Genomic DNA, 8,545 nt, shown 5'->3' with positions numbered 1-8,545 from the left:
AAAACAAAGAAAAGCCTTCATAGTAGCAGGATAAGCAAGTGTAGACCTTTAGAGAGAAGGAAATGCAGGGGATCCAAGCTTCTTTTGAAAAAATAAAGAAGGTGCATGTCCATAGCTGGTTGTTTCAACTGAGTTTTTTCTTCTTTTTTAATCTTTTTGCGGATATTCACAAATTAAACATGACACTGCCTCTAGTAGATATTGCCATAGATTTTCAAGATTAAATTCCATTAACTGTATGTGCATGCATGCAAGCAAATACATATTATACATGAACAGAAGCTTAATGTAGATATTGAAGCTCCTAAGTCCTAACACCAAGAAAAGTGACTTTGTACCTTTTCATGGCATTGTAAAATGAATGCTATTTACATATAAATTGATAAGCAAAATAATCTATTATTGATCTAGAAGCTCCAGGTTAGCCTCCTTGACATACCATACATTCTCTAACTTCAAACTATTTGGATGTTCCCTATTGGCTATTACATAGCATCTTCTAGTTTGTCCAGCTTTTTCTTCATAGCACCTTCAAGCTTTGAGATTTCTCTTTGTTAGTATTATGAGAATTTAAATATAGGAGGCAGAGTTGGTCAATTGAGAGGCTGTGGTGAAGGACATTCAACAGTTTACAAATGTTTGTGTTTGACAGGAGGATGGATTCCCTGCAGAGTCTTGATCCCTCAACCCTTGCCCCTAAATTCTTTATGAACATTAGCTTGGATGACATGCAGCAAACTTTGAATCTTATACTCTTTTCTGCTTGTGCTGTTTTGGTTCCTTGGTTTCAAAATGTACGAAAAAAGAATGGCAAGACAAAGAACTTTGTGGTGTTTTGAATGCAGTAGAAATCATGTGCTGGAAAGCAAGTAAACATTGAAACTAGAAGCTTTTACTGCCAAAGGTATATAGATTTATTGTTCTATCCCATGTTCTTTTCTTACATTCAGAACTAGGCTTCTAGGTTGTCCTTATTTAAAAGTCCATAAGTACAAGCTCATTAGTACAGGCATGACACATTGACAGGTAGTTCAAACTGAATAAACTAGAATTGTAATTCTTATATATTTCCTTCTTGTCCTTTCCATATGATATGGTTTGCTTTATGTTAAAGTATGCAAAGGGGTTTTGTTTGTTTGGAACTGTTAACAGGCTTTTTTTTGGTTTGATCTGTCCATTAGAACTGATTTCATTCAGCCTACTAAATTCAGGCATGGATCAAGAGCTGGCTAATCAGGGGAAATTTAAAGAACTTAAAGTTCTTCTAGGTATCGTTTGTCTTTATTGGTCTTGTAGGAACAAGGCAAGGGAGATCCTTTCCCTGCCACAAATGTGGTCATGCATAGTAAAAATTTGATTTCTATGTGCAAGGTAGCTACAATTAAGAACTAAAGGATAGCATCCACAGTAGTAAAATAAGCAAAGTGCAGACCTTTATAGAATCTTCCAACTGGCAACCAATCCTGCTTGAGGAGAGCTGCAAGGGTAGAAGAACGAAATGGAGGGGATTCATTCAGTTTTGATTGTAAACATAAAGATGGGTCCATTTCTGGTTGTTTGAGCTTGACTAGGGAGGCTGGAATAGAAGTAACACAGAGGTGGCAGATCGAGCTGATGAAGGACATTCAGATGTTTAGGAACCAATTGACAGATGTTTTGGGTTTGGAGAGGAGTCTAGACGTCTTCTGACAAAGCCTCAATCTCCAGCAACCATTGCTCCTAACTTCATTATGAACTTTAGCTTCGATAACACAGTTGTTGAATAGAATCGTACAATAGTTGTTTATGATTCTGCTTTCTTTAAACGGCACTGTTTTTACTAATTAAATGCCACGACAGTAGAGTGACGCCCTTTCATTAATTTGATAGTTTTCGGTTGATAGTTGTTGGTCCTTTCCAGTTGTCAATGCCTCATTGGATCCTCATTATTTGTAAATTTTGTTAGTTTTGTTATAGCCACAATGGCTAGTTTGTTAGTTAATTAGTCTGCTAGATCAGTTTGGGTAGTTTTCGGGAAGTTAATTTCTAGCTAATCATGTAGCCTCTATTTTGTACATAATTGCATATATAAACAAGTAAAGTTTGGGTCGAGTGCTTGGAGTGCACCGGATCTATTGCAATGACAACATGTGGTCAAAACTGGAACACATGTTACCATCACAATAGATTCAGTGCACTGGTTGTAAACATCCTAGTTCTAATTATCATTGAGTGAATTTCATTTTTCCTCAATCAATTTTCTGTTGCTTTCTCTCTTTCTGTTTTACCTCTTTCTCGATTTACTTTGTTACAGTGAAATTCAGTGAGAGTTTCTGTGCAGATTTAAGTGATCATGATAGATTTTCTTGGAAGTATCCTCTCATTTGGAAACTTTTAAGTGTCATTTTTTTTTTTTGGTGGAAAATAATTAGTAATGCTTTTTACGTGTGATGTGTGGTGAATATGAGGAAACTAATAATGCTTTTATGTGTCATATTTGTTTTTCTCTTGTCAAATTTCATGAGCAATTTGGTTTGATTCTTAGCAACCCCAATCAAAGAGGGTGTGATTAGAATGATGGTTGAATGTTCTGTCTGAAAATAAATCTCATAATGCAGTTATTGTGGCTGTGGTAGTGGATATTTTATGATTTATATGGTTTTTAGGAACAAGGTTGATTTTGAAGGCTGTATGTTCAAGTTCAACCTAAATTCATTGTAGAATTTAGCTAAAAGTGAATGTTTAACTGCATGGAAGTATTAGAAGATGGCAGTCAATAGAAATGGATTCATAGTGTCATTGTACTGATGGAGAATAAAAACTTGTTGCAAAAGCTCCTCAAAGATGATTGCATATATTGGAGATTGGAACCTGTTTTTGAAGATATATGGGTATTAAGGAGGGATTTTGATAACGTACTTAAATATGTAAATATAGGATATTGGAATGGATAGTTAAATTAGTTTCAAATGCTGCTTCAGATTAAGCTAATGTAGCCTGGTCGGGGCATAGGTTGTAATGTTTATGTAGTTGTCAGACTTTGTATAATGTTTATGAAATGTTTATGTTGTTGCCTTACTCCTCAATTACCCAACATGTCCTATCCACTTTCCTTCTAAGTTTTCAAGATAGCTTAGCCATATCAGATTATCAAAAAATTTGGTGCAAATTGGTTTATATGGAACACAACCATATCAATGTAGATGTCAATGCAGATTTCCGAACCGTGTTACCAATGGCACCTTAGGCCTAGTGAAAAGGTTTACATGGGCTCAAGAGCATGCTAGAATCTTCTTATCTTGTAAAGATAGATGAGAGCTATGGGCATATATGATTAGAAAAACAGAATTCACTAGTCTAATTGGTTTGGCTTGCAATCCCACATGCATAGGGAGTTGCTGGCGCTAGAAAACATAAATCCTTGCCAAAATAGAAGGGTTTGTATAGATTGCTTAAGAAATTTGAATTCTTAAACAATTAAAAGAAAAAATACTTGAGTGGATCGGGTGTGGTTTACGCATGGATCAAGAGCTGGCTGATCAGTGGAAATTTAAAGAACTTAAAGTTCTTCTAGGTATCGTTTGTCTTTATTTTATGGTCTATTTGGTCTTGTAGGAACAAGGCAAGGGAGATCCTTTCCCTGCCTCAAATGTGGTCATGCATAGTAAAAACTAGTCGCAAACCCGTGCAATGCATTGGCTAGTTGTGAAAATATATATTTATAGATAAATAAAAAATGAAATTGGACTATTTGTAAAAAAAATAGCTTACCTAATTTAGTTAGAATTTTTATTTAGTTTTGGATCCCTTTATTAAATTCTAAATAGTTCTAATTAACATAGTTGAAGACCATATGTAACTCTTTTTCTTTTTTTTGATACCATAGAAAATAGTTACAGGACACAAGTTATATAACATAAGATTTGGAGAGATCCAACAGTAATTGGGTCGAATAATGAACTGCTATAGAATTGAAGCTACTTCTAACACATTACACCTGATAGTTTTTGGTACAAAAATGGTGTGAAAAGTTAAACCTTATTAAGTTAGAAAATGCAAGTCTGTTGCCATAGGTTGTTCCTGCAATCTTGGTTAACTTCTTCCATTACAAACCTGTTCAATCCTTTTGCAACCACTGCCAAACAAAATTAGTGTAAATCCAAGGTCTCTAGCTTTTATTGCAACCTCCACGATTGCATCCTGAAATGCTGCTGGGTAAGATGTTGACAGACTGCTAGGCTCCCCCACTAATATTAGATCTCTCTTCAAGTCCTTTGCTTCATATGCATAGCCACTCTGTTTCAATTTCCTTTTCCTTCAACAAACTACTTTGATAATGAGTTACCAATCCCTATTGGAGACATCTTTATGAGTTGGTATGCTGTGATCTTGATATTAGGATTGTCCATTTCTAAAGGCCTCTTGGTACCTGCATAAAAGAGATTTGGCAGTGAGTGAGAACAACATTTATCAGATTTGGGGTCTTCCCATCATGAACCACTTGATTTCTATGGTTCCATAAGGACCATAGAATGGTAAAAAGAGATTGAAGATATAGGTCCTTTTCCTAATTGACTATATGTAACTATAAAAAGTAAAATTTTAACATAATAATTAGAATAACAATGTAGGAAAGTAGCATTTCAAATGGTTATCTATAGGAAATCCCAAGGGATGCAAATTAAATCACAATTAGCAACTTGCCCCATCGTTACTAAGGGATGCAAATCTTGAGGAGATTGTTTTTTGTTAAAACTTTAAAAACAGCTTACATTGATAATATGGGACAGAAATAATTCAATAACCTACAACAGAACATTAATTATTCAATAACTGAAAATATACTTGCATTTTGTTTATAGTAAAAAAAATAATAATAATAATAAAAAGAAGGAAAAGAAGAACAATTATGAAAATTTTCAATTTATAATTAACAATACTACTTTGGAAATGAACTCATTATCTCAAGTCTCAAGCAAAGAAAAAAAAAATGAAACTTAGAAACTCATATGGTCTTTATAGATTTAATACTTCAGTTTAGCACATAACATATGCAACAATGATAATTGACAATTATCAGTGGTATACTTAGGCTTCCCAATCATTAGTGGTATACCTTTTCCTTATTCCCATATCTACATCAGATTGGCTGAAATCACAAACATGAATTCTACTTGATGCAAATGTGCTACAAAAAATATTAATGATAAATACGAATATAAAAAAAAAAAAAAAAAAAAAAAAAAAAAAAAAAAAAACTTTGAGACACTGAACCATGATCACAAAGTATTGGGACTGGACCATGATTTCTCTCTAGCACAAAAAATTCATAGGAGTCACATAAGAGGAAATCAAGATTGAACATGGTGGCTCAGCATTTAAGAGAACATGTATAAGAGATGTTAGCAAATTAATTTTTACTAAATTGGAATTGAAAATTACAGGAGAAACATTAGTATAGACATAAAGTACAATATTGCAAATAGAACTCAATTTAGAAATTGCTTTTGGCTCAAGTGACAATTTGCCAAAAAGAATAACTTGCCTTGATTCACTCTATCAGCCATATCTTCAATTGAATAACATACTACATATCCTTGTCTTTCTCTATTAATCTTTTTATGTGACTAAGCATTTGTAGCAATTGCAATACCTCAAATTCAAAATATATATGATAAATCATTGTTAGATACTTCTGCAACCTAAAACCATGTTATCACCCAACTAACCTAACATTCCAAATCCATTATTAATAGAATTAATGATTGGTCAACCAACTGCAAAGGGGGAGGTTTCTCAACAAACAAACAAAAACCTGAATTTCTGCCTTTTCAATCAAATAATAATAATAATAATAATAATAATAAAACGAAATTGAATTTAACTCCTAACTATTAAAACAAATTAAAATAGAGACTCGCTTAAATAGCAAGTTCCATACAATTACACACCATATGAATTTATTTCTATTTTTTTCAAAGAGAATCCACATTGGTTCTTTCAATGACATTATTTAGAAACACCCTACCCTGTGGTCAAGTTTGAGACTTCCCCTAAAGTATTTCAAATTATTACCATTCTTCTATATCTTAGCAAATAATTTTTTGAATCAAATTATAATTTTTCAGCTTACAGAGATTTACAAACGATGTGAACTTTACATTAGAATCTTTGTTTTCCCTAAAAGAAAATACATCTTTTCTAAGCACAACTCATTTTGGCATAAAAGTAAACCACAATCAAGTGAACAAATCAGAAGTTCTCAAAGCTTTAAATCAAGGTAGTTAAAAACTAAAAGCAGAGTTCAACACATGGAGAACAGATGTTGACAGTGTGCTTCACTTAATTGAAAGGCATGACCTATAAAGTATAAACTGACCGGCACATATTGAACACCTCCACCACCATGATATTACACAAATATGTGTAGAATTGCATATACGTAAAGATCTCTACTTTTAATTTATATTAGAGGAAGTGATTTGTCCACTAACAGACTAATCTGTAGTAGCACGCCAACATTATTTTATAACCCGTGCTATTTCAGGTAAGCTTGTAAATGCATTGTTAAGCTATTTGATAAAAATCAAGGTCAAGTTGGCTTTGAGTTCATACCTCATACCACTTGAGTTCCCATTGCATTTGTAATGCGGCCCCTGGAATTAGAGAGGGGTCAAAGGTTAGGGTTTTGGGTTTTAAGAATGCGTATAGGTTAGAGAGAGTCAGTCGTATAAAAGACTGAAAAAAAAAATCGAAATTTAAAAAATAGAATAAATAAATAAATGCTGACGTGGAAGACTGTGGAAGCTTAAAAAGCTTCGGTTTTATATATATATATAGATTTGATTTCTATGTGCAAGGTAGCTAACAGTTAAGAACTAAAGGATTGCATCCACAGTAGTAAAATAAGCAAAGTCCAGACCTTTATAGAATCTTCCAACTGGCAACCAATCCTGCTTGAGGAGAGCTGCAAGGGTAGAAGAACGAAATGGAGGGGATTCATTCAGTTTTGATTGTAAACATAAAGATGGGTCCATTTCTGGTTGTTTGAGTTGGACTAGGGAGGCTGGAATAGAAGTAACATAGAGGTGGCAGATCGAGCTGATGAAGGACATTCAGATGTTTAGGAACCAGTTGACAGATGTTTCAGGTTCGGAGAGGAGTTCAGACGTCTTCTAACAGAGCCTCAATCTCCAGCAACCATTGCTCCTAACTTCTTTATGAACTTTAGCTTCGATAACACAGTTGTTGAATAGAATAGTACAATAGTTGTTGATGATTCTGCTTTCTTTAAACGGCACTGTTTTTACTAATTAAATGCCACGACAGTAGAGTGACGCCCTTTCATTAATTTGATAGTTTTCGGTTGATAGCTGTTGGTCCTTTCCAGTTGTCAATGCCTCATTGGCTCCACGTTAATATGAAGAAATTAATAATGCTTTTTAAGTGTCATATTTGTTTTTCTCTTGTCAAATTGCATGAGCAATTTGGTTTGATTCTTAGCAACCCCAATCAAAGAGGGTGTGATTAGAATGATGGTTGAATGTTCTGTCTGAAAATAAATCTCATAATGCAGTTATTGTGGCTGTGGCAGTGGACATTTTATGATTTATATGGTTTTTAGGAGCAAGTTTGATTTTGAAGGCTGTATGTTCAAGTTCAACCTAAATTCGTTGTAGAATTTAGCTGAAAGTGAATGTTTAACTGCATGGAAGTATTAGAAGATGGCAGTCAAGAGAAATGGATTCAAAGTGTCATTGTGCTGATGGAGAATAAAAACTTGTTGCAAAAGCTCCTCAAAGATGATTGCATGATATATTGGAGACTGGAACCTGTTTTTGAAGATATATGGGTATTAAGGAGGAATTTTGGTGACGTACTTAAATACGTAAATATAGGATACTAGAATGGATAGTTAAATTAGTTTCAAATGCTGCTTCAGATTAAGCTAATACAGCCTGGTTGGGGCATAGGTTGTAATGTTTATGTTGTTGTCAGACTTTGTATATTTGTTTATGTTGTTGCCTTACTCGTCATTAACCCAACATGTCCGAGATTTCTATCCACTTTCCTTCTAAGTTTTCAAGACAGCTTAGCCATATCAAATTATAAAAATTTTTGGTGCAAATTGGTTTACATGGAACACAAACATATCAATGCAGATGCCTTGTGAAAAGGTACACATGGGCTCAAGAGTATGCTAGACTCTTCTTTATCTTGAAAAGATGGAGAAGAGCTATGGGCATGTATGGTTAGAAAAAGAGAATTCACCAAGTCCAATTGGTTTGGCAAGCAATCCCATGTGTACAGGGAGTTGCTGGCGCTAGAAAACGTAAATTCTTTCCAAAATAGAAGGGATTTTATAGATTGCTTAAGAAATATAAATTCTTAAACCATTAAAATGAAACTTCCATCTTGGAATTAGTCAACATAAAAATTATAATAGATTGCTAAAGGTTTCAGCAACTTTTTTTTTTCTGGTGCTAATCAAGGCTTTATCAAGTTGTGGCTGGATGGGGTGGTTTTGTTGTTGGAGGGCTTTCATGGCCTTGGCAGTATTGGGTGG

General features: G+C 34.0%; 1 long non-coding RNA gene across 1 annotated transcript; it reads left to right on the top strand.

Annotated features, from left to right (window-relative positions):
- The first annotated feature begins 890 nt into the window (after positions 1-890).
- LOC126720447 (uncharacterized) lies at positions 891-7,368 on the top strand. The gene is made up of 3 exons (XR_007653393.1): positions 891-1,026; positions 1,182-1,268; positions 6,840-7,368. It is a non-coding gene; the product is annotated as an uncharacterized LOC126720447 (long non-coding RNA).
- The last annotated feature ends 1,177 nt before the right edge of the window (positions 7,369-8,545 follow it).

The sequence above is a fragment of the Quercus robur genome, chromosome 4, assembly GCF_932294415.1.
Source record: "Quercus robur chromosome 4, dhQueRobu3.1, whole genome shotgun sequence".
Lineage (NCBI taxonomy): Eukaryota > Viridiplantae > Streptophyta > Magnoliopsida > Fagales > Fagaceae > Quercus > Quercus robur.
This window is presented reverse-complemented; position numbering and strand designations above follow the sequence as displayed.